Source organism: Gorilla gorilla, chromosome 3 (genome assembly GCF_029281585.2).
Source record: "Gorilla gorilla gorilla isolate KB3781 chromosome 3, NHGRI_mGorGor1-v2.1_pri, whole genome shotgun sequence".
NCBI lineage: Eukaryota > Metazoa > Chordata > Mammalia > Primates > Hominidae > Gorilla > Gorilla gorilla.
In genome coordinates, this window is record NC_073227.2 from 103,667,669 (window position 1) to 103,693,384 (window position 25,716).

General features: G+C 42.3%; 1 pseudogene; it reads right to left on the reverse strand.

Moving 5' to 3' along the window:
- Nucleotides 1–216: 216 nt before the first annotated feature.
- LOC101151644 (UPF0711 protein C18orf21-like) lies at nucleotides 217–772 on the reverse strand (annotated as a pseudogene).
- Nucleotides 773–25,716: the final 24,944 nt, after the last annotated feature.

Below are 25,716 nucleotides of genomic sequence, written 5' to 3' on the forward strand. Positions count from 1 at the left end.
GTTTAAAAAGTTGTTTCACTAACTTCAGTTTCAGAACTGACTGACATCAGGCATTTCTTATTGTCAAAGTCCACCCTTCAGAGAAGATAAGAAATTTCTGAAGTCTATCTTTGGATTCTTTTGGGATTCATTCTGACTAAGGAACATTTTTTTTACAAGAAAAACCTGGAATTATGTAGAAAAACATTTCCCCAAACTGGGAGGGAGCCAAGAGGGAGCTAACATTTCATTGAGGGAAATGTTTCTTTGTTTTGCTCACATTCTTTGGGGAGCAAGAAAATACTGACTCTCCAGATGTAGGTGTTCTGGAAATCAATACTGGGCTTTTGCCTTTGGAACCAGACATCTCATGATTTGGGTTTGCAGTCCTTCTCTTTGGTGTCTTCAGGCTGAGTTTACTTGAGGAGTAGTAGGATTGCTCTTCAATGCTGATAGAAAGCTTCTACTCTTACCATGATGTTTCACCGTTCTGTGGCATGTTTTACAAGTAATCAACAATACACTTTTGTAGTCTTTGAATTTTTTCACAATTTTTGCTTCTTTAAAACTGAGTGTATAATTTCATGCTTCTCGATTAATCAGTTTCTGTATTTTGGATGTCAATGTGGCTTTGGGTTTGAGACACACTCAAGAGTTATCCAGAATCAGCAACTGCAAACAGTGTGGACACGTTTCTTCAAAAGTACTCTTATCATAGGAGATAGCAGGCTTGGCCATGGCAGCTGTTGTGCAGTCCCTGCTCTGAAGCTTCAAGGTAGTGCTTCTGTATCATGGCTGTCACTGCCACTTCCTTGTCACAGGGACCTGGTGAGAAAACATGGCACCAGAAGTTGGCTTCCACCATGGGATGGTCCTTGCCAGCCTAAGGAGGATGTGCAGTGAGGGTTTTCATGTCCTCGGCTTCATATTTTGTTTTTTTTTTTTTGTTTTTTTTTTGTTGTTGTTGTTTTGAGACAGTCTCACTCACTCTGTTTCCTGGGCTAGAGTGTAGTGGCACGATCATAGCAGTCTCCCCAGCTAATTTTTGTATTTTTTGTAGAAATGGGGTTTTGCCATGTTGCCCGGGCTGGTCTTAAATTCCTAGGCTTAAGTGATCTGCCCATCTTGGCCTCCCAAAGTGCTGGGACTACAGGTTTGAGCCAACATGCCTGGCCTGTTTCACCTTTTGACATCAGAGGCCCAAAAACTTAACCCTGGGATCATGCTAAGGCCACCATTTTTGAACATGGGTCTCATGGAGAGGTGTAAGGTAAATGAATGTGCTTTGGTCAAGAATAGGTTGAGGCAGACATGCAGGCCAGCATGACTCAGCAAGTTTGGAGTGCAGGCGCACAACTCCACTTGTTGTATAACGCGTGTGTGTAAGCTCATACTTGGCTTAAAGCCACTATTGTTTTTAAAAGCTATAACTGCCCTGCAGACACTGTACATGGGGCACACACTCAGAGGGAGAGAGTGAAGCTCCTGACCCTGCAGGGAGAGCCAACTATCTTGCAGATGGATGAGGGGAGCCAGAAACCAGCAAGTGTGTCAGGGAATGCAGCTGTAAGTGTGGGAGTGACAAAAGCTGCAGAGCTGGCTGCCGAGAAGGGGTGCAGCTAGAGCAGACAGCTGAGACAAAGGAACAGTGTACGAAAGCTGCTGAATAAAACCATATTTCACCTGCCTATGGCCCCCTGAGTGTTCTTTCAGCTATTTGCCACCCATCCACCCACTCCCCTTGGACCTCTGCATAGGCTGGAACCTGACACTTGGTGTGACAAGAGGCATGAAGGTCAATTGCACATGCGTTTCTCATTTTATAAATATTCATGACTCCTCCTATAGCTTATTGAATACGTATATTTGGCCACCCACTTCAGCATAAATTCCTGTCTTATTCTTCTCACCCTTGAAGTGCTTGTTTCTGGCTTCCGATGGGAGATTATGCTTCCCAGCCTGTCAAAACGGCCACTTGCAGGCTGCAACACTTTATGAAAAATAAAGCTCTCTTTTCCATACTTATGAACCTCATCATTCTTCAGTTGCCACTTTTTTTGAAACAAAGGTGATTTTAAGATCACATACAATTTATTTGAAAATAATACTAATATCTATTATAATTTGGTCTATTATATATAATTATATATAATTTGGTCTGTTATAATTTGGTCTTTAACCAAATTATAATAGATATAGTAGCTTTCTGAGCTACTATACAATAGCTTTCTAAGAACATTTATATATGTTCATTAATACATATATACATTTTATGTCATATATAATAGCTCTCTAAGAACATTTATATAATATAATAGCTTTCTAAAAACATTTAAACAACAGAGGACTTGATCTTAAACCAATCAAGATGAAATAAGAAAATAAGAATAACTTTGTGTTCCATTTCCTCATCTGTTAAATGAAAAGAAAAAGAAAAAGAAAAAATAATAATAATTTGGTCAAATAGCCTATCACGAAACCATGAAGAAATTTGTGTGTCCACATCTCTGACAGATCTTGCACTTTAACCATTGTAAGTAAAATGGCATTTGTTTGGGCAATATAAGTAAAAAAAAAAAAAAAACCAAACCAAAACAAAACAAAAAACTCCCATTTCAGAAAACTTCTTTACAAAGAGGAGAAAGAAAACAGTGTTATGACTAAATAAGCATTAAATCAGAATGTGATGTGCAGCTCAGACAATCTGCTAAAGAGATTGCAAAGACAGAAAGAAATCCACTGACATATAGCTAGCTGGACATAACCCATCACATTAGGCAGGTGATTTGTGAATTTGAGTCAGGTGATAGCCAAAGTTAGCCCACCTCCTCCCAGGAGACTGGGAAGATAGGGTATTATCTTCCTTGATGGTTACATTTCAAAGAAATGACTCCCAGGTCCTTGAGAAAACATTTTTGAATCATGAGCCTGCAAAGAGGCTTATTTAGCTATTTAAAAGACTTACATACATTTGAAAGGGGCTGAGAAAGAAATTCTTTAAAAAAAGAGGGGGCGAAGTAGAGAGGTGGGTCTCTTTCCTTATTTTCAACAGGAAGAATTAAGTTTCTTATTCACCCTTTCACACACTCTGGGGTTAGTTACTAAACTGAATTCGTGTTAGATAATGAGGGATAAAAGGTAATTCAGCAAATGTCAAGGATACAGTTTTCCTTTTTGGCAAAGCAGCAGAAACATACTTTCCTAATTGCCTAGGCCAGGGTTTTTCAACCTTGGCACTGTAAAGGAGGAAAAATATCTTTCCTTCCCCTCATTTTAGGTTCATTGGCTGGGGGCCCCTGTAACAAAAGACAGATTAACAAGAGAAAAGCATCCAAATTTATTTAATATAAGTTTTACATGACAGAGGAGCCTTCACAAGGAAATGAAGACCCAAAGAAATGGAGTAAACCTGAGCATTTTTTTGCTAGGTTTGATGAAGAGTGGACAGTCTTGGAGAAATATAATAGGGCAAAGAGTATGATCTAATGGTAGTAAACTAGGGGAAACAGCAAGTCTTCCTTATTAATTCTTCTCTGTGTCTCTGTGTCTTTGAAAATAAGGATGTTTCATTTCCCTTGGTGTATGGAGGACACCTCTCATATGAGGTCTTATGATCTGCTTCAGGGGAAGTTCAGAAAATCCTTTCCAGGTTTTTTCCTTTTCCTTCTCCTTTCCTTCCCATTTTCCTCTCCTCTCCTCTCCTCCCCTCCCTTGCCCTCCACTCCCCTCTCCTCTCTTCTCTTCTCCTTTCTTCCTTCTTCTTACAGGGTCTTGCTATATTGCCCAGGCTGAATTCAAATTCCTGGGCTCAAGTGATTCACCCACCTCAGCCTCCCAAAGTGCTAAGATTACAGTCGTGAGCCACCATGCCTGGCCTGTTTTTTGCTATAGGGGTGTCAGCTATGAACCTTGTGACAAGTGAGGAGAAGATACTACTTTTTCTCCCCTACATCATTCTAATTTCAGTGATTGGCTTTGCTGTGCCAGGCAACCCCAGTTCAGTTCTGTAACACCCCCAGATGACGTCTGATTATCCTGGCCTGCCTTCAGCAAGAATCCTGTTAGGCTGGTTTAGCCAGAACCCGCCTTACCCTGCATGTTTCCTTTTAATAATTTTCCATCCACTGACCCATTTCCTGCTCCTTGGCTCTAAATTCCCACTTGCCCACGGTATATTTGGAGTTGAGCCCAATCTTTCTCCCCTACTGAAAAATCCCATCACAGTGGTCCCTATACATATCTGAATGGTCCTGAATAAAGTCTGCCTTATGAAGGGGTTAAGAACCTGCCACCCCACGATATGTTCCGGCATATTGAGTATTTTGAGTTAGAGCACTCAAAAAACGGCAGATGCGAGAAGATAACTCTGACCTTCCTTCTGTTTCCTAAAAGCAGGAGATGAAATTCCTACATGAGGGATATTCTGCCTATTCCAGAAGGAAAGTATCATTCTTATCATCAAGGATGGGAAGTTGAGGCTGAGGGGAATCTGAACAAACCATAGACTAATCCTTATCTTCCTAGCCACTGCACTACCCAATACCCTTTGCCGCATCACATTTTCACAATTTACTACTCTTTGTTTAATTCTTTATATAAGTGTTGATCTCTAGCAGCATCTTTGGGTCTTCATTTCCTTATGAAGTCCCCTGTGCCATGTAAAATCGTACTAAATTTTTTGTATGCTTTTTTCCTGTTGATCCCTCTTATGTCAATTTAGTTCTCAGCTTGGGGGGTGAAAAAAACAAATCCTGAGGGCGTTTTGCCTCTCTTTATGTATGGGAGGAAAAATAATGTCCTCCTCCAAACTTCATGAGCTTTATAACAAAAGAGGAACAAATGGAAGTTTAATAACATGTGTACCCCCATAACATGGGAGATAACCCAGAGAAATGAGTAAATCTCTAGAGTAGATCTCAAAGAAAGATTTTAAAACCTCAGGCTTGAATAGCATTATTCTCTGAAACAAAGAAATAAGGATGGAGAGAATGGCCAGCTAAGATAAGATGGCCAGAAAAAGCATCTTAAACAAAGGCACATTTGTTGTACAGATTTAAGTTGATGCCTTCCTTCTTTATTGATTAAGCATCTCTAAAGATTTAGTCTTCCTTCTCCTCCTGGTGCAGAGAGGGAGACACACTTAAAAATGGAGACTGCCTTTATAGCTGCAAATTTCTCTTACACAAAAGGGTAACTTTCCAGAACTTCTCCTGTGTCTGCAGTTTCTCAAAATAACCAGCTCAAAATAAACCTTATGCCAAAGAGGCCTATTTTGGGGTGGCATATTCTGGACTCTGGCAGTCATATTTTGGAGTGGTATGTCCTGAGCCCTGTCACTTACTGTGTTTAATAAGGATCATCAAATAATTTTTTCTCTAGCAGAACTTAGTGTGCCACTGGCACGCAGCACTCACAGGTTCCCCATGTTACTGGAAAGGGGTCCCAATCTGGACCCTAAGAGAGGGTTCTTGGACCTCATGCAAGAAAGAATTCAGGACAAGTCCATATGGTAAAGTGAAAGCAAGTTTTTTAAGAAAGTGAAAGAATAAAAGAATGGCTACTCCATAGGCAGAGCAGTGGCATGGGCTGCTCAACTGAGTATACTTACAGGTATTTCTTGATTTTATGCTAAACAGGGGTGGATTATTCATGAGTTTTCTGGGAAAGAGGTGGGCAATTCCTGGAACTGAGGGTTCCTCACCTTTTTAGGCCATATGGGGTAACTTCCCGATGTTGCCATGGCATTTGTAAACTGTCATGGCACTGGTGGGAGTGTCTTTTAGTGTGGTAATACATTGTAATTAGCATAAAATGAGCAGTAAGGATGACTAGAGGTAACTTTCGTCATCATCTTGGTTTTGGTGGATTTTAGCTCACTTCTTTACCACAACCTGTTTTATCAGCAAGGTCTCTGTGACCTGTATCTTCTGCCAACCTCCTACCTCATACTGTGATTAAGTATGCTTGACCTACTGGAATGCAGCATAGTATGTCTCAGCCTTATTTTATCCAGCACCTATTCAAGATAAAGTCACTCTGGTTCGAATGCCTCTGATACCCATGCCGTCCTTTTTTCCGAATGGGTCTGTGAGGTGGAGGTGGAAGCACACAACTTTAACATCCTCTTCTAATCTCCTTCAGCACTATGTTCCTACCTCTCCTCTTCAATTCCTCTTCTTAACACTTTTGATACAGTTATTTATGAGGATGCCTTATCTCTGCTGCTAAGCTGCATGTTTCATTAGGACTGTATCCTATTAGATTCACCTTTATATCCTCTGTAGCACACAGCAAACCCTCAATAGAAAGTATGGGTGTCATGAAACAACTTCAAACAGGAACCAAACTGTAATCTACCTGGTCTTAAATTGATGCCTTTCTGGTTTCCACAGTAAAATGAGAGAAAGGTTTTCTGCAGTGTTCAGATTCTGGAAGCTAGGCCCGTTTCTTCTCCCTTAGATCTCTGGACTTCATCTTTCCCTTCTCTGTATCATTTCTTGCTCATATTTATGGAAACACACCGTGGTCAAACAGCTCTATTTTTCCTCCCTTTGCTGGCCTACAACTGTTTCTCCAGTTCCCATTGTCCTTAAAGGGTACCAGAATATCTCAGCCCAAAATATGCCTTTTTGGCTTATGAATTATTTTGAGCTAAAGGCAATTAAGAGCCAGCAGATACAGGAAAAGCTCTTTATCTCCTGATGACTGCCTGAAAACAAAGTGTATTAGTCTGTTTTCGCACTGCTGTAAAGAACTACCTGAGACTGGGTAATTTATAAAGAACAGAGGTTTAATTGACTCAGTTCCACATGGCTGGGGAGGACTAAGGAGTCTTCCAATCATGGCGGAAGGCAAAGGGGAAGCAAGGCACATCTTAAATGACAGCAGGAGAGTGGGGTGGAAGTGCCCCACACTTTTTAAACCATCAGATCTCATGAGAACTCACTCACTATCACGAGAAGAGCAAGGAGGAAAATCTGCCGCCAAGATCCAATCACCTCCCACCAGGCTCCTCCTCCAATTTGACATGATATTTGGGTGGGAACACAAATCCAAACCATATCATTCTGCCCCTGACCCCTCCCAAATCTCATGTCCTTTTCACATTGCAAAATACAATTATCTGTTCTCAGCAGTCCCCCATTCTTTACTCATTTCAGCATTAACTCAAAAGTCCACGGTCCAAAGTCTTACCTGAGACAAGGTAAGTCCCTTCCATCTATGAGCCTGTAAAATTAAACAGTTACTTCCAAGACACATTGGGGTACAGGGATTGGGTAAATGCTCCCATTCCAAATGGGAGAAATTAGCCAAAACAAATGGGCTACAGGCCCCATGCAAGTCCGAAACCCAGCAGGGAAGTCATTAGATCTTACAGCTCCAAAATAATCTCCTTTGACGCCATGTCTCACATCCAGGTCATACTGATGCAAGAGGTGGGCTCCCAATGCCTTGGGCAGCCCCACCCCTGTGGCTCTGCATGGTATAGCCCACATGGCTGCTTTCACGGCTGAAATTTAGTGCCTGTGGTTTTTCCAGGCACACAGTGCAAACTCTCAGTAGATCTACCATTCTGGAGTCTGAAGGACAGTGGCCCTCTTCTCACAGCTCCAGTAGGCAGTGCCCTAGTGGGGACTCTGTGTGGGGGCTCCAACACCACATTTTCCCTCTGCACTGCCCTAGAAGAGGTTCTCCATGAGGGCACCCCCCCACCTGCAGTAGACGTCTGCCCTGGACATCCAGGCATTTCCATACATCCTCTGAAATCTATGTGGAGATTCCCAAACCTCAATTCCCAAACCTGTGCACCCATAGGCCAATACCACATGGAAGCTGCCAAGGCTTGGGGCTTGCACCCTCTGAAGCCATGGCCAGAGCTGTACTTTGGCCCCTTTTAGCCACAGTTGGAGCTGGAGCAGCTGGGATGCAGGATGCCATGTCCTAAGGCTGCACAGAGGAGCAGGGCCCTGGGCCTGGCCCACTAAACCATTTTTTCCTACTAGGCATCCAGGTCTGTGATGGGAGGGGCTGCCATGGAGGTCCCTGAAATGCCCTGGAGACATTTTCTCCACTGTCCTGGCTATTAAAATTTGGCTCCTCTTTACTTATCAAAATTTCTAGAACAGACTGGAATTTCTCCCCAGAAAATGGCTGGCTACCACATGGCTGGGCTGCAGATTTTCCAAACTTTCACGCTCTGCTTCCAGTTTCAGATAATCTCTTTGTTTGTGCATATGAACATACACTTTTACAAACAGTCAGGTCATATCTTGAATGCTTTGCTGCTTAAAAATTTCTCCTGCCAGACACCCTAAATCATCTTTCTTAAGTTCAAATTTCCATAAATCTCTAAGGCAGGGGCAAAATGCCACCAGACTTTTTGCTAAAGCATAGCAAGAGTGACCTTTACTTCAGTTTTCAATAAGTTCCTCTTCTCCATTTGAGACCACCTCAGCCTGGACTACATTGTCCATATCACCATCAGCATTTCTGTCAAAAGCCATTCAACAAGTCTCTAGGAAGCTCCAAACTTTCCCATATCTTCCTGTCTTCTTCTGAGCCCTCCAAACTGTGCCAGCCTCTGCCCATTACCCAGTTCTGGCATTGTTTCTACATTTTCAGGTATCTTTATAGCAGTGCATTACTCCTGGTACCAATTTTCTGTGTTAGTCTGTTCTCACACTGCTGTAAAGAACTACCTGAGGCTGGATAATTTATAAAGAAAAGAGGTTTAATTGACTCACAGTTCTGCAGGCTTAACAGGAAGCATGACTGGGAGGCCTCAAGAAATGTACCATCATGTTGGAAAGGGAAGCAAGCACCTTCTTCACATGGTGGCAGGGGAAGGAGGGGAGGCGCCACATCACTTTTAAACAATCAGGTCTCCTGAGAACTCACTCACTATCACAAGACCAGCAAGGGGGAAATCTGCCCCCATGATCCAATCACCTCCCACCAGACCCCTCCTCCAATTCAACATGAGATTTGGGAGGGGACAAAAATCCAAACCATATCACAAAGTAAGTAAATTTTTTTGTAAAAAAGTTTATATTTTTGAAGGGCACTTCCATTTGTAAAGATGTCTCTGTACCAAGGACAGAGCTACTCCAGGGAGACAAGTCTTATCCCCTCCACCCCACCCCCACCACCAGAGAGTATTATCTGCATAACAGGAGAAGTCTTCTTTACCTTACATTTCCCCCCTCACCTACCCATAACTTGCTTCCTCTGCTCAGAAGCCCAAAGCCCCTTTTATTTGTGTAGCTTAGTCTGTGTATAAGCATCAAGCATCTGGCTACCTCCTTGAGTCACATTTTCTCTCATTTGTACATATATAAATTAAACTGTTTTTTCTTTCTTGTTCATCTGCCTTTATCAGTTTGATTTGCGGGCCTCAGCCATTGAAGCTAGGAGGATAGAAGGACAAAGATTTTCTTCTCTATATCCCCCAAACACTAACCAATTTCCTGTTCCTATAAAGAATTTAAGGAAGACTGGCATTGGAAAGTCCCTGATAGTGATGAGGAAGACCAAGCCATGCCTACCTCTTTTATCAGAGAGTGTCCTGTTTGGGAAACAGAGCCCATCTCAGATAATTTTGTTGAGGGAATTTGATATAGGGAACCAAATACAAAAGTCTTGAGAGAATTGAAAAGTCAAACAAAGGACAAGGAGGCAAGCCAGATATTAGCAACAGCAAGAGGCTGCTACTACCCACAGGACTAGAAAGAACAAGAGAAAAGTTGGTATTGGGAAGCCAGGAGCCAGAACCACCACCATTGGTGGGAGTTAACCACTTTGGAGCCTGCCCAAGGAGCTGAGGCTGCAGAGGGGCTGCCTCAAAAAAGCTGGGACCTTAGAGGAGACGCAGTTGGAGATGCTGCCAGATCTCCTGCCAGTGCCTCCCACTGGCCTATTGAGAAGGAAAAACTTTTCCTTTAGTATCTTACGTTCAGTAGCTCAGGGCCTGTCAATTTAACAGACAAAAGACAGAGTCACAGGAGAAAAGACATTTTGTGTGTGCAATGCACACATGAGTGCTCAGTGAGGAGTCACTGGGTGTGGTGTGGTGGTTAGAATTTGGGGCTTACATTCCTAACTTCATAGGTGAAAGGGAGAAAGGAGAAAAGTCTCCTCATGAAAGAACAAATAGGTTTCTTCAGGAAAGACAAATAGGTTTTTAGGGGAAAAAAAACAGGAGAAAAGAAAGTTTGTAATAATGTTTGTTTGTAAGTAGACTTTCTGTCTTCTTTCTGGCCATGAAACCACACTGAAGAGGGGATTTATGGTAGGTTAACTCTTGGTCTCTCTCATGGGAGAAAATCTGCTTCAAAGGGGAAATTTATGGCACCCTCATTTAGAAGTTTCTGCTTTTTGTCAGAGAAACGAAGCTCTGAGAGGGCTCCTTTCTGTATCTGTTGAATCTCAAATGTCTTCAGTTTAAAATAATCTTTATATTGTCAACCTAAATGACAGAGAGATGCTCTCTAAAAGAAAAGATGTTTATTTGGGAATGGAACATTGCAATAGGAATGCACATACCGTAGTAAACTATGTGCATATTTAGGGAGGTGAAGGAACACAAAGGTTTTCAAAGGAAAAAATGAGGATTATGTAATTGTTTTGAAATAATTATCCTTGGCTATGAAGATCAATAATAATGGTGGCACCAGTCCAAGGTTGGACTGGCAGTTGCTGGGCAGAAGTCCCTGCAGAAGTATTTTATGTACAAAGTTGTGTTTTGTTGTAGAGTCTTTCTCATGATCAGGCATACAAGCATGAAACCTTCTCTTCATGGCATTCCCTGGCTCTATTGTCAGGGTTTTCTTAACATCAGTGACTCCATTTTGACTCTGACATCTTTCACAATACCAGCTCTGGAGCTCCAAGTGGGTTCCCACAGAATAAACCTAACTGAGCACCAGGTCAGCAAGGAAGACCGGGAAATGGAAACGTCCAGGCTCTGGCCCCTACAATTCCGAGAAGAAAAGAGCAGGGGATAGTTCTGAGAACAAATAAACAGCCATCCCATTTCTTTTTCTGTGGTCATCAGTGATGTAGCTCCACAACTGCCCCTTTTGGAGTACTCTACCATGCAAGAAACACTGCCTACCCCCAGACAGCAAGCCCAGCAGTTCACTTCCGGGTTTCCTTGAATTGCCACTTTGATGGTACTGCCTGAAAAGCAAGAAGAGCTTTTAATCTGAGAGAACTCCACCGCCCTCCATAGTCGCATACATGTAACTACTAACTTATATTGGTTTGTAAGTAACACCAAACTGAGGTGCTTAAATAAAACACCCCAATAACACTCTGAAGCTTCTTAATTTACAGTATAGATGTGGCGAGTGTTCCCAGGGATAAGGAGTGGAACTCATTTCCTTCCAAGCCACTTGAATTACCTGTGGAACACTTTATCTGCAATTCTAGCAGAGACCAGCCAGGACATCTGTTACCAAGGGTGGGATTCAAGCTTCTCATTCAACAGATCATTGACGTTCACTAAGGAAAAGCGAAATATTGAGTGGGTTTCTCTGATCTTAGTCTGCTTAGTGGTCTGTATCAGACACAGGAACTCAATTGATCATTATTTATGGATGAAACCACTCGCCATCATGAATCAGTAACATGCCAATTACGCATTTGGAATAAATAATGGGAAAGACTTTTTCTCATTGCTGAATTGATAATAAAGAAGTTTTGACAGTGTCTACTCATTTTTCAGGAAAAGACAACAAAAAAGGACACATGAAACTTGTAGGCAAGCCAACCTCCACCTGCCGTTCACTCTGCCCACAGTAACAAAAGTGCGGATGCAGCCACTGTTAGCGTGTTCTGCCCACGGTACTATTTAGTGAGGCATCAGACCTTTCTCACATTTTTCTGTGTGTGGACTCATGTCCTACTTTTGTGCTTCTCTCAAGGACTTTCGGCTTCTCCTGAAAGAACACGTGTTCATCCAGCCCAACATCTTGGCAAAGGTAAGTCTTTTTGGCAGCAGGGCCATTAATGATAGTAGGTGCTGGCAAAAGTGTAGGCAGCCAGGGCTCAGGGGAAGGCAGTGACCCAATTACTGACAGCTGTTAGAGTCTCGTTTCTCTGCCTTTTAGTTTCCCCAGCAGAGTGGTACTGACACCACCATCATTAACAGTTAATTTTGATTTAGTATGTCTGCACAGGCTGGGACAACTAAAGTGCAGCCTGTTGCCTATAAAAGCTCCACTCCCCCCTTGAGGTCATTTTGAATTGCACCTGCTCAGGCCCAAGCGATGGGCGGAAGAAGCTTTTCAAGGTCGTTCCAGTTTCTAAAGGCTTCCTCCTGCAGCTGGAGTCTTGAAAGATGAACTTAAGAGCTATGCAAAGGGCTGAAATAACTTATGTTAAAACCCTCTTTCTACTCCCCTGTGATCATACTGAGAAAAACCCAAGAACTAAAATTAAGTTAAAGACCAAGACCCAGGTTTTATAACAACCAAATGTCAAGCTTAGCGATGGTATTTTAAAAAACGAGCTAAGTGGAGCATTTTGAACAAATATTGGAGGGTGACAAAAACTCTCTTCTTGACCAAAGTTTATTTGTTACTTTATGTTTTAAAAATAGATACAGGGCCTCAGTCTGTTGCCAGGCTGGAGTGCAATGGCATGATCATATCTCACTGCAGCGTGAATCTCCTGAGCTCAAGTGATCCTGCCACCTCACCCTCCCAACGTTCTGGGATTATAGACGTGAGCCACCATGCCCGGCTCAAACTTTAGAAAGACTCCTCTGAGCCCTCTTTTTGATGAGGCCTCAACTTTGGCCTATAAAAACTACAGACTCTCAGAACAAATGATTTCATCCACACTCTCTCTTCCCCACTAAAAGACTCGAACCACCAGCAATATAGTCTCTAACAGTTAAGGCTGAACCCCTAGGATGACCCCTCACTCCCCTTAAAGTTCCTGCCTGGGAATGCTCAAGGCTGCTGGAGAATTACTGTTCCAGCCCAAACCTGGTAATAGACAGATAGGCCCCTTCACCTGCCTGCCTTAGAGCAGTACCTTTAGAAAGTTTGCAAGTGTAGATGCTTTCTCTCCCTCTTTGTGATGTTGATTTCCACCATCCAGAACTGTCTCCTCAAGAACCTGAGGGCCATCCCTTTTTTTTTTTTTTTTGAGATGGTTGAAGTGATTCTCCTGCCTCAGACTCCTGGGTAGCTGGGATTACAGGCTCCTGCCGCCATATCTGGCTAATTTTTGTATTTTTAGTAGAGACGGGGTTTTACCATGTTGGCCAGGCTGATCTAAAATTCCTGACCTCCAGTGATCCGGCCGCCCAGAACTCCCAAAGTGGTGGGATTACTGGCGTGAGCCACTGCGCCTGCTGGCCATCTCTTTGAAATGCAAAAATTCAGGGAAATAACTCTGCTCTCCTTACCACATCTCCCAGTAGGGTGACCACTGCGCTCTGACTAGCTGCACTATCTCCTGTCATAAAGATGTGAGGGGAAATCTGCTTTTCTTCCACATAAGCACCAATCAACAAACCCAGTCCCTGCTCAAGCTCGGTCTGGTTCTCCCATCCTACTCCCTCATTCTCCCTTTAAAACACCCAGTCACCTCTGCACAATCAAAGTAAGCTCAGTTCACACTGGATCTCTTCCCTATTGCAGTGGTTATGACAGAATAATGTCTATTTTAGTACTTTACTAGTGTCTGACTTTGTCTTTGACAAAGGTCAGATACATTTTCTTTTTGTCATAGGGAGCAGGGATTAGTTTAGACAGACAGACCATGGAGCTAACAAGACCAAGGTTGTTATGAACTTGACCTCCAGATGGCTCTGCCCATATTGCGGTGGCATGTGCACACCTCTGTCAGGCGTTTCACACATGGCGTCCATTGATCACAAGGGAGACCAGATGAGAAAGTAGTGCTGGCTCAGCACAAACGACGTGCTGCTGCTCATTTGGTTTCTCGTTACTGCTTTAAGAGCTCCAGTATACAGATGGTGCAGCTCATAGCCTCTTCTTCGTATGCCTCAGCTGGAAGAGTACCTGTGCTCTTGCTCCCCCAAATGCCTTCTCTCTGACTTCCCCAATTCTCCTGTCCTTTTACCATCTAGTTCATGGTCCTCTTCTACCACAGTTCCTTCCCAGACTCTACCTCCCACTTTGCTCACTCTGGTGCCTAGAACATTTATCTTGCATACTCTACATCTCGTTTTGTTACCATGGGTAACAAAATTTCACTACTCCTAAAAGAAATAAGGACCAAGTATTCCACCTCCTGCCTTCTACTAGTATCAGGCTAGTATATTGAAACTATTCAGTAAAATGCACTTAAATATTTTAAATGAGCTTTCAATGGCTTTGACAAATTTCAGTAAAATGATGTTGAATCCCTTCATCATTTCTAGGATGGACATTAAACTTTTATTACAACTCTCAAAATGCTTACAAATTTATGCAAAATCAAACTAGTGTTGCTGCACTTTGTATGGAGTAAGTAGTCTATTGCCTATGGATTTTTTTTCCAATTTTATGTGTGATCATACAGTAATATTATATTTTACCACAAAGGAAAAACGTTTAGCATTTGGCATTATAATAGCTAGTTCTTTACACTCTCATTGCTGTTAGCCTACATTTTCATAACTTTATGCATATCTTTCTTATGATAGTATCCTTTCTGCCCATTTTAAAAAGAGAAGAAAGGTTTGGGAAAGTGTTAGAGACTAACTAGATGGCTCATAAAAACTCCTCTGCAGTTAGTAATTCAAACTTCTGGTTATCTGTGTTAATTGGATCTTTGTTGTTCTGTTTTAATCAACTAAGGATAGGACCTTTACATTTTACTTAAACTGTTATAATACTATAAATAAATAATACTAATACTATAAATAAAATCTTTTCACTGGAGAAAAGTGCAATCAATAAAAATGTTAGGTATCCATCACAGTAAACTTCTTTTTTTTTTTTTTTTTTTTTTTTTTTTTTTTTTTTGAGATGGAGTCTCACTCTGTCACCCAGGCTGGAGTGCAGTGGCATGATCTCGGGTCACTGCAACCTCTGCCTCCCAGGTTCAAGCCATTCTCCTGCCTCAGCTTCCCTAGTCGCTGGGATTACAGGCGCCTGCCACCATGCCCGGCTAATTTTTTGTATTTTTTAGTAGAGATGGGGTTTCACTATGTTGCCCAGGCTGGTCTCGAACTCCTGACCTTGTGATCTGCCCACCTCAGGCTCCCAAAGTGTTGGGATTACGGGCGTGAGCCACCACGCCCAGCCACAGTTAACTTCTATATAGTTTTCAGGAATATAAAATAATCCTGTCATGGGTATTTAACTTAGATTACTCATGTGCTAAGATCCAGAAGGAACCTTCCAGAATGGTGGTTTTCCATTTGTGTTCCACAGAACCCCAGGATGCTGAAGAGTTATTTTCAGGTATATTGGTTTTCTGTTACTGCTGTAACAAATTACCACAAATGTAGTGGCTTAAAACAACATGGCTTTATTTACCTTACAGTTCTGGAGGTCAGAAGTCTGAAAAAGGTATTTCTAGGCTAACAACAGCGGTCAGGAGGGCTGTGTTCCTTCTTGGAAACCCTAGAGGAGAAGCCGCTTCCTTGCCTTTTCCAGCTGCTGGAGGCCGCCTGCATTCCTTGGCTTGAGGCCCTTTCCATCTGGCTGGTGGCTTCTTCCTCAGATCAGATCACTCTGACTAACTCGCCTGTCTCCTGCTTTCACTTATAAGAACCTTTGTGATTACGTTGGGCCCACCCAGATGATTCAGGTCAATCTCTTCATCTCAAGGTCAGCTGACTAGCAAACTTAATTCCATCCACAATTTTAATTTCCTCTTGCCCTGTAACAAAACATGTTTATACGTTCCAGGAATTGGGAGTTGAACTTCTATTGTCGGCCATTCTACTGCCTACTACATCAGGTATCTCACAGATTTGAGTTCAAATTCTAAAACAGCAAAAACAAGTTATTTAAAATATTTAGAAGAAACAAAACACACACTCAGATGCAAAATGTACAGCTTTCTATTTTATTTTATTTCTGGAGACAGGGTCTCACTTTGTTGTCCAGGCTGGAGTTCAGTGGTGCAATCACAGCCCACTGCAACATCGAGCTCCTGGGCTCAAGCAATCCTCCTGCCTCAGCCTCATGAGTAGCAGGGACTACAGGTGTGCAAGAGCACACCCAGCTAATTTTCTTATATTTTGTAGAGAAGGGGGTCTCACTATGTTGCCCAGGCTGATCTTGAACTCCTGGCCTCAAGATATCCTCCAGCCTTGGCCTTCTAAAGTGTCGGGATTACAGGTGTGAGCCACTGTGCCCAGGCAATGTACTGAATTTTAAACACCAGAGTCTACCAGTGTATTAACTTGTGCTGCTAGGTCACTCGTTTGTTTGAGCACAGACCTTAGACAAAAACTGCTGCTGCTATCGATGTGCAGATACCTTGTTTTGGTGGGGAGTTTAATCATTTAATACATGTGGCTCAGTTAAAGCAAAATCCAGTTATTTCCTCCAGAGTAATACCTATTCTGAATAGCAAAATTTTTATATATTGCATACCTGTAGTTGTCTTGAAAGACATTTATCACATCTTCAAGAAGTACTTCAAGTGGCCACATATCACTTCCATAGCTTCTGAAGACAAGGATCGAAGGACTATTTTAACAGTGAAAAATGAAAGAAATGAAGCCCACTAATTCATCATACCCAGTTTTCTCCTCCAAGTTTGCTTTAGAACATTCTAAACATAATCACAAGGGACAACAGAGAGCTCAAAGCCACCAACTCAGTGGGGAAGGCAGATCATACCTCCCTGCTATGCAGTGCAGAGTCCCTCGTTGGTGCACAGTCAGTGGTAGAAAACAATTGTCCAGTATTTTGGTGTGATTATTCCAGCTGTCTGGAGGGTATGGCTCTCAGAAAACTATCCACTCATTTTATTTAGTCTGGTGCAATACAGCTTTAACCCACTGTCCTTTTTCATATGTATTAATGTCTTTCAGGAACATTTGAGTGAATTCCATCATATAATATCCTGATAGATCCTACATTTTCACAAGAGGAACATTAAAAAATCATTGTTGCTTGTCAATATTGCATTTCTTGTGATCTTCACACCTACCTACATGTTTTAAAAGTAGAAGAGAAATAATAATTTATCTCTTGAACTTGCTTCAACCTGGACATTTTCCATTGTATTTAGAGAGTGAAGACTGCTTCAGAGATACAAAGCTAACATCAGAACCTTTCTAAGAGACTGACATATTCCTATTCCAGGTTAGGTGTGAAAGGTGAAATCACAAATTAGATATTTTCCTTTGAATCTGATCTTTCTGAATTGTGCTAAAATAGCTCTCGCTGTGTTGACATCTACAGTCAATGAAGAATAAGCCACAGAGTTCTAATAGGTTACATCCTTTGAAAAAAGGATAAACTGTTGTGCCCCCCAAAAATTTAAATGGCTTAAATATATTAGTTTAATTCTGTCTCACAAAAAGCCTGAAGTCTCAGAGAGAATGTCTAATTCTGTAATTTCCTGCATGTCTCAAGGTGTTTATTCTATCTCTACACTAGGATGGGCATAGATTACTAGGGTCTTTTCTCTATACCTCTGAAGATATGGCTTTATTGTCTTTCAGCACAGCAATATATAGGTATTGATAGAATTCTCATTCCTTTGGACTGTAATTTGTTCTTATTTTTTTCTCTCTAGAGGCTTTATCCTGAGTGTTCTGGTTTTTCATTGCCATGTGTCTAGGTATTGGTCACGACCTGGTGGGGCCCTTTCAACCTGTTTTTCATCAGCTCCAGGGAAATTTATTTTGTATTTATTTGTTCTCTCCCTCTGGTATGCTTTTTAGACATACAGATGTCTGAATCTCTCCCCATGCCTTTCATTGTTTTCTTTCATAGTTAGCAATTTTTTTGTTCTATAGTTATGCAGCTCAGAAAGATTCTTCAACTCAAACTTGGAAATCACTAATTGGCTCTCCAGGTCTGACTATTCCTGCTATCTAATACAGCTTTTTTTTTTTTTTTTTTTTTTTGACACAGAGTCTCACTCTGTTGCCCAGGCTGGAGTACAGTGGTGCAGTCAAGGCTCACTGCAACCTCCACCTCCTGGGTTTAAGTGATTCTCCTGCCTCAGCCACCTGAGTAGCTAGGATTACAGGCATGCACCATCATGCCTGGCTAATTTTGTGTGTGTGTGTGTGTTTTTAGTAGAGATGGGGTTTTGCCATGTTGGCCAGGCTGGTCTCGAACTCCTGGACTCAAGCAATCTACCCGCCTTTGCCTCCCAAAGTGCTGGGATTACAGGCGTGAGCCACTGTGCCCAGCCAGCTATTGAGTTTTTCATTTTGATCAAAATATTAACTTCTGGTATGATAATTTGATCTTTGCCTTCTATCTAGCATCCACCCTAAAATATTAATTACGGTTTTCTAAAATCTTGATCTGTTGCTTATTAATTGCCTCCTTAGATTGTAACTCTTCTGTTCACTGAATTGCTGTCTCTATTTTATGGTGTTGACTTTACTCATAAACATTTGGCATTCTTGGTTCTCTGAGCAACTTAGTACCTGAGAATCCTTGTTTTCTGCTTTTTCTGTTACCAGATTGTGGTAACACACTGAGGGCTTGAGCCAGTAGCATTTCTTGTGGGTGTGTGGAGGTTACCTTCTATCTTTCACTCCTTGCCGGATCCTGTAGGATACCATTTTAGCTTTGTAGGAAATGCCACTAGTGTGTACTATTCTGTATCAGTGAGGGAGTAGGAAAAGCCTGCTGGCCTAGGATGCTCCATTTGGCTTTTTAATCATTGTGACCCTATGTGTTAGTGCCAGTCTTCACTGTTTTTCTGCAATATTATATACTTGGGCTATTTTCAAATCTCTACTTTATTTATTTATTTTTTATTTTGAGATGCAGTTTTGCTCTGTTGCCCAGGCTGGAGTACAATGGTGGGATCTTAGCTCACTGCAACCTCTGCTTCCAGGGTTCAAGCGATTCTCCTGCCTCAGACACCCGAGTGGCTGGGATTACAGGCGTCCACTACCACGCCCAGCTAATTTTTGTATTTTTATTAGAGAAGGGGTTTCACCATGTTGGCCAGGCTGGTCTCAAACTCCTGACCTCAAGTGATCCACCCACTTCAGCCTCCCAAAGTACTGGGATTACAGGCGTGAGCCACCGCGCCTTGCCCAAATCTCTATTTTAAATCATTTCATGGGATTTTAGGCAAGAGGAAGGGCAAACACATATGCTGAGTCTGCCATCTTGATCCACTTCTTTCCAAACACATGTAGAGTAGCTTGCGCTACAAATGAACACAATCAAAAACAGAATTATCAGTGTGATCAGGGATGAGTCTAGGCTCTGTCCCTTGATAATGGGGTGATCCTGGCAAGCCACACTTTCCATATTGGTAATGTGAGGTAAAAAACAGCATCTCGGATGGCTGCAAGGAATCATCTACACAAAGCATGAAAGTGTTCAGCATAGTGCCAGCACTTGGCAAACCTTCAATAAATGGTAGTTTATTGTCACCCTTATTGTCATTGAGTGTAACAAAAGAAAATATACACTTCTGGCTGGGTGCAGGCTCACGCCTGTAATCCCAGCACTTTGGGAGGCTGAAGTGGGCAGATCACCTGAGGTGAGGAGTTACAGACCAGCCTAGACAACATGGTGAAACCCTGTCTCTACTAAAAATACAAAAATTAGCCAGGTGTGGTGGCACATGCCTGTAGTCCCAGTGACTGGGGAGGCTGAGGCAAGATAATTGCTTGAACCCGGGAGATGGAGGTTGCAGTGAGCCAAGATTGCACCACTGTACTCCAGCCTGGGCAACAGAGTGAGACTCCATCTCAAAAAAAGGAAAATAAGGCCAGGCGCGGTGGCTCATGCCTTTAATCCCAGCACTTTGGAAGGCCAAGGCAGACGGATTACCTGAGGTTGGGAGTTCAAGACCAGCCTGACCAACATGGAGAAACCCCATCTCTACTAAAAATACAAAATTAGCCGGGTGTGGTGGCACATGCCTGTAATCCCAGCTACTCAGGAGGCTGAGGCAGGAGAATGTCTTGAACCTGGGAGGCGGAGGTTTGTGGTGAGCCAAGATCGTGCCATTGCACTCCAGCCTGGGCAATAAGAGGGAAACTCTGTGCTCCTGTCTCACAAAAAAAAAAAAAAAAAAAAGAAAAGCACACTTGTCAACATGATTATAAATTACTAGAAATTGTTATATAAAACCAAGTATAACAATGCTTATATATTTTTGGTGTTACTTCTTGTCATAATGAGATGGAGTTCAAAAGCTGCAGTGACGCTTGTGTGGAAAGGCTCTCACAAATGAAAGCATAAAGTCAGGAGGGCCTTACCTTAGTCCTTCCTGAAAAAATACCAGTATGGAGATTGGAGGAGAGGGTGGCTAGGTTTGAAAAGGCTCATACTTGACCAAAACATGGGTGTGCTCCAACAGAAAAGCCTCTTTTGGGTGGTTGTTTAAATTTATAATGCAAAGCAGAAGAGTCTTGGACATTAGAAAGATCTTGAAGCTAAGCATCTTAGAAATGGGCCAGCTGGCTTGTAGCTTGAAAAGAATCTAAAAAGAAAAAAAAATAGGGGTGGAGCCAAGATGGCCAAATAGGAACAGCTCCAGTCTACAGCTCCCAGCATGAGCAACGCAGAAGACGGGTGATTTCTGCATTTCCAACTGAGGTACCGGGCTCATTTCACTGGGGAGTGTTGGAAAGTGGGTGCAGGACAGTGGGTGCAGCGCACCAAGCGTGAGCCAAAGCAGGGCGAGGCATCACCTCACCCAGGAAGCGCAAGGGGGCAGGGAATTCCCTTTCCTAGTCAAAGAAAGAGGTGACAGATGGCACCTGGAAGATCGGGTCACTCCCCCCCTAATACTGCGCTTTTCCAATGGTCTTAGCAAACAGCACACCAGGAGATTATATCCCGTGCCTGGCTTGGAGGGTCCTACCCCAACGGAGCCTCGCTCATTGCTAGCACAGCAGTCTGAGATCAAACTGCAAGGCGGCAGCGAGGCTGGGGGAGGGGCGCCTGCCATTGCCAAGGCTTCAGTAGGTAAACAAAGCTGCCGGGAAGCTCGAACTGGGTGGAGCCCACCGCAGCTTAAGGAGGTCTGCCTGCCTCTGTAGACTCCACCTCTGGGGGCAGGGCACAGCCAAACAACAGGCAGCAGAATCCTCTGCAGACTTAAATGTCCCTGTCTGACAGCCTTGAAGAGAGTAGTGGTTCTCCCAGCACGCAGCTGGACATCTGAGAACAGACAGACTGCCTCCTCAAGTGGGTCCCTGACCCCCGAGTAGCCTAACTGGGAGGCACCCCCCAGTAGGGGCAGACTGACACCTCACATGGCCAGGTACTCCTCCGAGACAAAACTTCCAGAGGAATGATCAGGCAGCAACATCTGCTGTTCACCAATATCTGCTGTTCTGCAGCCTCCGCTGCTGATACCCAGGCAAACAGGGTCTGGAGTGGACCTCCAGCAAACTCCAAAAGACCTGCAGCTGAGGGTCCTGACTGTTAGAAGGAAAACTAACAAACAGAAAGGACATCCAAACCAAAACCCCATCTGTACGTCACCATCATCGAAGACCAAAGGTAGATAAAACCACAAAGATGGGGAAAAAACAGAGCAGAGAAACTGGAAACTCCAAAAATCAGAGCACCTCTCCTCCTCCAAAGGAACACAGCTCCTCACCAGCCACGGAACAAAGCTAGACGGAGAATGACTTTGATGAGTTGAGAGAAGAAGGCTTCACGTGATCAAACTACTCCGAGCTAAAGGAGGAAGTTCGAACCCATGGCAAAGAAGTTAAAAACTTTGAAAAAAAATTAGACGAATGGCTAACTAGAATAACCAATGCAGAGAAGTCCTTAAAGGACCCGACGGAGCTGAAAACCAAGGCATGAGAACTATGTGACGAATGCACAAGCCTCAGTATCCGATTCGATCAACTGGAAGAAAGGGTATCAGTGATGGAAGATGAAATGAATGAAATGAAGTGAGAAGAGAAGTTTAGAGAAAAAAGAATAAAAAGAAACAAACAAAGCCTCCAAGAAATATGGGACTATGTGAAAAGACTAAATCTACGTCTGATTGGTGTACCTGAAAGTGATGGGGAGAAAGGAACCAAGTTGGAAAACACTCTGCAGGATATTATCCAGGAGAACTTCCCCAATCTAGCAAGGCAGGCCAACATTCAATTCAGGAAATACAGAGACCACCACAAAGATACTTCTCGAGAAGAGCAACTCCAAGACACATAATTGTCAGATTCACCAAAGCTGAAATGAAGGAAAAAATGTTAAGGGGCAGCCAGAGAGAAAGGTCGGGCTACCCACAAAGGGAAGACCATCAGACTAACAGCTGATCTCTCGGCAGAAACTCTACAAGCCAGAAGAGAGTGGGGGCCGATATTCAACATTCTTAAAGAAAAGAATTTTCAACCCAGAATTTCATATCCAGCCAAACTAAGCTTCATAAGTGAAGGAGAAATAAAATCCTTTACAGACAAGCAAATGCTGAGAGATTTTGTCACCACCAGGCCTGCCCTACATGAGCTCCTGAAGGAAGCACTAAACATGGAAAGGAACAACTGATATCAGCCACTGCAAAAACATGCCAAATTGTAAAGACCATCGAGGCTAGGAAGAAACTGCATCAACTAATGAGCAAAATAACCAGCTAACATCATGATAAGGATCAAATTCACACATAACAATACTAAGCTTAAATGTAAATGGGCTAAATGCTCCAATTAAAAGACACAGACCTGCAAATTGGATAAAGAGTCAAGACCCATCAGTGTGCTGTATTCAGGAAACCCATCTCATGTGCAGAGACACACATAGGCTCAAAATAAAGGGATGGAGGAAGATCTACCAAGCAAATGGAAAACAACAAAAGGCAGGAGTTGCAATCCTAGTCTCTGATAAAACAGACTTTAAACCAACAAAGATCAAAAGAGACAAAGAAGGCCATTACATAATGGTAAAGGGATCAATTCAACAAGAAGAGCTAACTATCCTAAATATATATGCACCCAATACAGGAGCACCCAGATTCATAAAGCAAGTCCCTAGTGACCTACAAAGAGACTTAGACTCCCACACAATAATAATGGGAGATGTTAACACCCCACTGTCAATATTAGACAGATCAACGAGACAGAAAGTTAACAAGGATATGCAGGAATTGAACTCAGCTCTGCACCAAGCAGACTTAATAGACATCTACAGAACTCTCCACCCCAAATCAACAGAATATACATTCTTCTCAGCACCATACTGCACTTATTCCAAAATTGACCACTTAGTTGGAAGTAAAGCACTCCTCAGCAAATGTAAAAGAACAGAAATTATAACAAACTGTCTCTCAGACCACAGTGCAATCAAACTAGAACTCAGGATTAAGAAACTCACTCAAAACCGCTCAACTACATGGAAACTGAACAACCTGCTCCTGAATGACTACTGGGTACATAACAAAATGAAGGCAGTAATAAAGATGTTCTTTGAAACCAACGAGAACAAAGACACAACATACCAGAATCTCTGGGACACATTCAAAGCAGTGTGTAGAGGGAAATTTATAGCACTAAATGCCCACAAGAGAGAGTAGGAAAGAGCTAAAATCAACACCTTAACATCACAATTAAAAGAACTAGAAAAGCAAGAGCAAACACATTCAAAAGCTAGCAGAGGGCAAGAAATAACTAAGATCAGAGCAGAACTGAAGGAAATAGAGACACAAAAAACCCTTCAAAAAATCAATGAATCCAGGAGCTGGTTTTTTGAAAAGATCAACAAAATTCATAGACCGCTAGCAAGACTAATAAAGAAGAAAGGAGAGAAGAATCAAATAGATGCAATAAAAAATGATAAAGGGGATATCACCACTGATCCCACAGAAATACAAACTACCATCAGAGAATACCATAAACACCTCTATGCAAATAAACTAGAAAATCTAGAAGAAATGGATAAATTCCTCAACACATACACCCTCACAAGACTAAACTAGGAAAAAGTTCAATGTCTGAATAGACCAATAACAGGCTCTGAAATTGAGGAAATAATTAATAGTTTACCAACCAAAAAAAAAAGGTCCAGGACCAGATGGATTCACAGCCGAATTCTACCAGAGGTACAAGGAGGAGCTGGTACCATTCCTTCTGAAACTATTCCAATCAATAGAAAAAGAGGGAATCCTCCCTAATTCATTTTATGAGGCCAGCATCATCCTGATACCAAAGCCTGGCAGAGACACAACAAAAAAAGAGAATTTTAGACCAATATCCCTGATGAACATCAATGCAAAAGTCCTCAATAAAATACTGGCAAACCAAATCCAGCAGCATATCAAGAAGCTTATCCACCATGATCAAGTGGGCTTCATCCCTGGGATGCAAGGCTGGTTCAACACACACAAATCAATAAACGTAATCTAGCATATAAACAGAACCAAAGACAAAAATCACACGATTATCTCAATAGATACAGAAAAGGCCCTTGACAAAATTCAACAACGCTTCATGCTAAAAACTCTCAATAAATTAGTTATTGATGGGACGTATCTCAAGATAATAAGAGCTATCTATGACAAACCCACAGCCAATATCATACTGAATGGGCAAAAGCTGGAAGCATTCCCTTTGAAACTGGCACAAGACAGGGATGCCCTCTCTCATCACTCCTATTCAACAAAGTGTTGGAAGTTCTGGCCAGGGCAATCAGGCAAGAGAAAGAAATAAAGGGTATTCAATTAGGAAAAGAGGAAGTCAAATTGTCCCTGTTTGCAGATGACATGATTGTATATCTAGAAAACCCATCGTCTCAGCCCAAAATCTCCTTAAGCTGATAGGCAACTTCAGCAAGTCTCAGGATACAAAATCAATGTGCAAAAATCACAAGCATTCCTGTACACCAATAACAGAGAGCCAAATCATAAGTGAACTGCCATTCACAATTGCTTCAAAGAGAATAAAATACCTAGGAATCCAACTTACAAGGGATGTGAAGGACCTCTTCAAGGAGAACTACAAACCACTGCTCAAGGAAATAAAAGAGGATACAAACAAATGGAAGAACATTCCATGTTCATGGGTAGGAAGAATTAATATTGTGAAAATGGCCATACTGCCCAAGGTAATTTACAGATTCAATGCCATCCCCATCAAGCTACCAATGACTTTCTTCACAGAATTGGAAAAAACTACTTTAAAGTTCATATGGAACCAAAAAAGAGCCTGCATCACCAAGTCAATCCTAAGCCAAAAGAACAAAGCTGGAGGCATCACACTACCTGACTTCAAACTATACTACAAGGCTACAGTAACCAAAACAGCATGGTACTGGTACCAAAACAGAGATATAGATCAATGGAACAGAACAGAGCCCTCAGAAATAACGCCGCATATCTACAACCATCTGATCTTTGACAAACCTGACAAAAACAAGCAATGGGGAAAGGATTCCCTATTTAATAAATGGTGCTGGGAAAACTGGCTAGCCATATGTAGAAAGCTGAAACTGGATCCCTTCCTTACACCTTATACAAAAATTAATTCAAGATGGATTAAAGACTTAAATGTTAGACCTAAAACCAAAAAAACCCTACAAGAAAACCTAGGCAATACCATTCAGGACATAGGCATGGGCAAGGACTTCATGTCTAAAACACCAAAAGCAATGG